At 45.6% G+C, this 5,247-nt stretch overlaps 1 pseudogene; it reads right to left on the bottom strand.

Annotated features, from left to right (window-relative positions):
• Window positions 1-4,442: 4,442 nt before the first annotated feature.
• Window positions 4,443-4,560, bottom strand: LOC126428663 (5S ribosomal RNA; annotated as a pseudogene).
• Window positions 4,561-5,247: the final 687 nt, after the last annotated feature.

The following is a 5,247-nucleotide window of genomic DNA, read 5'->3' as shown; positions in this document are numbered from 1 at the left end:
TCTCTCTCTCTCCTACCGCGCAGTTAATAATTATTTAAATTAGGCGTACACCACCAAAACTCGCCGCCTTCATTCCCTCCTCCGTCAAGCTCGTCCACAATTATTTTTCTCCTGTATGTATCAAACTGTGCTGGCGGTGGTAATTACTCAATCTTTTTGAACAGAGCTGTTGCCGAGATAGACTTGTAAAAATTGCGTCTATATGAGAAGTCTCTATGGCGAAGGTAATTTCTCAGGTAGATGCTACACATAAAATTCCTGACACTACGCGGCTTTCCACAACTGCACCAGATCGTTAACATTAATGGCTTACAGCTGCCTTAACAGAATCGTCTCCAACTCTGCTGATGTGATTTGAGACGTTGCACATTACGGTGACGTAGGGTATAAGTGGACAATATTATGGATATGGAAGCGGAGGTAGATGAAGATGAAATGGGAGATATGATACTGCGTGAAGAGTTTGACAGAGCACTAATAGACCTAAGTCGAAACAAGGCCCCGGGAGTAGACAACATTCCATTAGAACTACTGACAGCCTTGGGAGAGCCAGTCCTGACAAAACTCTACCATCTGGTGAGTAAGATGTATGAGACAGGCGAAATTCCCTCAGACTTCAAGAAGAATATAATAATTCCAATCCCAAAGAAAGCAGGTGTTGACAGATGTGAAAATTACCGAACAATCAGTTTAACAAGTCACAGCTGCAGATTACTAACGCGAATTCTTTACCGACGAATGGAAAAACTTGTAGAAGACGACCTCGGAGAAGATCAGTTTGGATTCCGTAGAAATGTTGGAACACGTGAGGCAATACTGACCTTAAGCTTTATCTTGGAAAATAGATTAAGGGAAGGCAAACCTACGTTTATAGCATTTGTAGACTTGGAGAAAGCTTTTGACAATGTTGACTCGAATACTCTCTTTCAAATTCTCAAGATGGCAGGAGTAAAATACAGGGAGCGAAAGGCTATTTACAATTTGTACAGAAACCACATGGAAGTTATAAGAGTCGAGGGGCATGAAAGGGAAGCAGTGGTTGGGAAGGGAGTGAGACAGGGTTGTAGCCTCTCCCCAATGTTATTTAATCTGTATATTGAGCAAACAGTGAAGGAAACAAAAGAAAAATTTGGAGTAGGTATTAAAATCCATGGAGAAGAAATAAAAACTTTGAGGTTCGCCAATGACATTGTAATTCTGTCAGAGACAGCAAAGGACTAGGAAGAGCAGTTGAACGGAATGGATAGTGTCTTGAAAGGAGGGTATAAGATGAACATCAACAAAAGCAAAACGAGGATAATGGAATGTAGTCGAAATAAATCAGGTGATGCTGAGGGAATTAGATTAGGAAATGAGACGCTTAAAATAGTAAAGGAGTTTCGCTATTTGGGGAGCAAAATAACTGATGATGGTCGAAGTAGAGAGGATATAAAATGTAGACTGGCAATGGCAAGGAAAGCGTTTATGAAGAAGAGAAATTTGTTAACATCGAGTATAGATTTAAGTGCCAGGAAGTCGTTTCTGAAAGTATTTGTATGGAGTGTAGCCATGTATGGAAGTGAAACATGGACGATAAATAGATTAGACAAGAAGGGAATAGAAGCTTTCGAAATGTGGTGTTACAGAAGAATGCTGAAGATTAGATGGGTAGATCATATAACTAATGAGGAGGTATGAATAGAATTGGGGAGAAGAGGAGTTTGTGGCACAACTTGACTAGAAGAAGGGATCGGTTGGTAGGGCATGTTCTGAGGCATCAAGGGATCATCAATTTAGTACTGGAGGGCAGCGTGGAGTGTAAAAATCGTATAGGGAGACCAAGAGATGAATACACTAAGCAGATTCAGAAGGATGTAGGCTGCAGTAGGTACTGGGATATGAAGAAGCTTGCACAGGATAGAGTAGCATGGAGAGCTGCATCAAACCAGTCTCAGGACTGAAGACCACAACAACAACAACAACAACAACAACAAGGTATAAGACCCCGAAATCCACCTATACATCTGAAGGTGTATAGACATTCGCAGGGGACAGGAACGGGGTGAATCTATGCAGTCTGGAGTCTACACAGATTATAAAACGACACTGCATTGGTGTAGCTGTCGTTTGTAGTCAAGTGGCTCTGAGCACTATGGGACTCAACTGCTGAGGTCATTAGTCCCCTAGAACTTAGAACTAGTTAAACCTAACTAACCTAAGGACATCACACACATCCATGCCCGAGGCAGGATTCGAACCTGCGACTGTAGCGGTCTCGCGGTTCCAGACTGCAGCGCCAGAACCGCGCGGCCACTTCGGCCGGCTCTTTGTACTCAAGTGACTCGTATGAAAAGGTTTCCGACGTGATTATGGCCGCATTAGGGGAATTGACGCGGCATGGACGACGGAGTTACACGCATGGGACATTCCATTTCGGAAATCTTTAGGAAATTAAATATTGTGAGATCGACAGTGTCAGTAGCACACCGAGAATACCTGTCATTATCTCTCACCGTGGACAACGCAGTGGGCGATGCTCTTCACCTAAAGACCGGGAACAGTGGCGTTTGTGTAGAGTTGTCAGTGCTAACAGAACAGCAACAATGCGCGAAGTACCTGCAGAAATCAGTGCGGGTCGTACGAAGAATGAATGCGTTAAAACAAATGCGGCGAAATTTGCATTACGGGCTCTAGCAGTAGACAACTGACGCGAGTGCCTTTGCTAACAGCACGACATCTCCTGCATGACCATATCGGTGGGACCATAGACGACTGGAAAACCGTAGCCTGGTGTGATGAGCCTCGATTTCGCTTCGTAAGAGCTGATAGCAGTGTTAGAGTGTGACGCAGACCGTACAAAGGCGTAGCCCGTAGCTATTTTAAGGCACAGTGCAATCTGGTAGTGGCTCCATTATGATGTGGGATGTGTTTACATTGAATGGACTATGTCTTTTAGATGTTCGGCTACTTGGACACCATTTGCAGCCATTCATGTACGACATGTTCCCCAGTCAACGATGTAATATTTATGGATGACAGTGCGCCATGTCACCAGTCCACAGACGTCCGGGATTGGTTTGGAGAACATTCTGAACAGTTCAGGTAAATGGTGTGGCCACCCGGAACGCCCAGCATGAATGGGACATAGTCGAGAGGTCAGTTCTTGCACAAAATCCTGGAGTGGCAACACTTTTGCAATTATAGCTGGCTATAGAGGCAATATGGCTCAGTAGTTCCGCAGGAGACTTCCAACGACGCTTTGAGTCCATGCCACATCGAATCGCTGCACCACGCCGGAAAAAAGGAAGTGATACACGATATTTGGAGGTATCCTATGACTTTTGTCACAGTTTATTATCCGCGTTAGTTAGCCTGTTGTAAGAGAAGCTACGTTTTTATCGTGAACTATAAAACTCGGTAAAACTTCGTTCGTTGCGTCGTGTTAAATGGCTCGGAGACGCTGGCGTTTGGGTAGCCATACCGGAAAAGACTACAGGTTTCTGAGGCATGGTGCTGGGGAAGAGCCCCAAAGATTTCGCGGGCAGAGAGAATGCCAAGTGAAGAAGTCTGTAACAAGATAGGGGAGAAATTATCGTTGTGGACGACTATCAAGAAACTGACGGACCGACAGTTTGGACACCTGTACACACACTGTGAAGTTAATGGAAGGAAAAGAGCCTTTAAGTATAAACGTGGAAGACTCCTGTAGATCTGAATCTGAGAACCTGGTCCGAACTGAAGAGACGTGTGAAGGACAGAGAAAAAAAAGTTATAACCAGAATTGCTTCCGATGGATCCACGAATTCAGAACAAAAGAAGAAGAAACCTATTTGGGTAAGAGAATATTATGTTACGCAAAAAATTTTTCACTATGATGAGGGTAAGGGATAACGCAGTTCTGGAGTAACAAAAAAGATGAGAGTGATGGAGGTATAACAGTCCGTTCACGTCGATGTCATTACGGACTGAAGGACTGGAGATGCAGACAGTGTGATGCTTCACACTGTATATATCTGCTCATTTTTTCCGCGAAATACAGTCAAGGAAGGAATTCGTAACACCAGGGAGGAGTTGCGCGACATAAACGAAAGCTCGTAGGCATGTTTCTACATCTGAAGGATGATCTCTATTTATATTCCGCGCAAGTCACTTAAGAGTGGCACGACACTCTAAGGATACAAATCAGATCTGCTTTAAATACATCCTGTAACGTTCGTGAACGTTAGTTACCTTTGAAATTGGACGTGGTGAGTTGACTCCTCCCGAACAGGCCATGAAGGCCGAAAGGTACCGACCGGCCGCCGTGTCATCCTCAGCCCACAGGCGTCACTGGATACGGATATGGAGGGGCATGTAGTCAGCACACCGCTCTCCCGGGGGTACGTCAGTTTCTGAGACCGGAGCCGCTACTTTCAGTCAAGCAGCTCCTCAGTTTGCCTCACAAGGGCTGAGTGCACTACGCTTGCCAACAGCGCTCGGCAGACCGGATGGTCACCCATCCAAGTGCTAGCCCAGCCCGACAGCGCTTAACTTCGGTGATCTGACGGGAACCGGTGTTACCTCTGCGGCTAGGCCGTTGGCGTGGTGAGTTGAGGTTAGTCAATAATGCCTTTAAGGCGACAAAGACGCCGTTATCTGCACCTCAGTAAGTTTGAACTAGGTCGTCTAATAGGGCTACGATAATCTGTATGTTCCTTCTGCGGTACTGCAGAAAGACGTGGCAGGAATGTAGCCACTGAAAATGACTGCAAGCAGCGGAGGTAACGAGAATGCTCGGTCGAAAGAAGACGGCGCTCTGGACGGCCACGTGGCACTACCGAAAGGGAAGACCGTCGTGTTCAGCGTATGACTTTGGCACATCCTACTGCACCTGGAGCAGCAATTTGAGCAGTCGCTGACACCATAGTGATGCAGCGAACTGTTACAAATCGGTTACTAAAAGGACATTTCCGAGCCAGACACCCCGTATCGTCCATTCCACTGGCCCCAAACCACTGCCATTTGCGACTTCAGTAGTGTCAAGTGAGAGCTCACTGAACGGCAGGGTGGAGGTTTGTTGAGTTTACTGATGAAAGCTGGTTCTACCTCGATGCCACTGATTGCCGTGTGTTGGTTAGAAGGATGTTAGTTGAGGGCCTGCAGCCAATCTGTCTGCGTGCTAGACATACTGGACCTACACCTTGAGTTATGGTCTGGGTTCAAATGGCTCTGAATACTATGGTACTTAACATCTGAGGTCACCAGTCCCCTTGAACTTAGAACTACTTA

Source organism: Schistocerca serialis, chromosome 12 (genome assembly GCF_023864345.2).
Source record: "Schistocerca serialis cubense isolate TAMUIC-IGC-003099 chromosome 12, iqSchSeri2.2, whole genome shotgun sequence".
NCBI lineage: Eukaryota > Metazoa > Arthropoda > Insecta > Orthoptera > Acrididae > Schistocerca > Schistocerca serialis.
The sequence above is the reverse complement of the archived record's forward strand: the minus strand, read 5'-3'. Positions and strand labels throughout refer to the sequence as shown.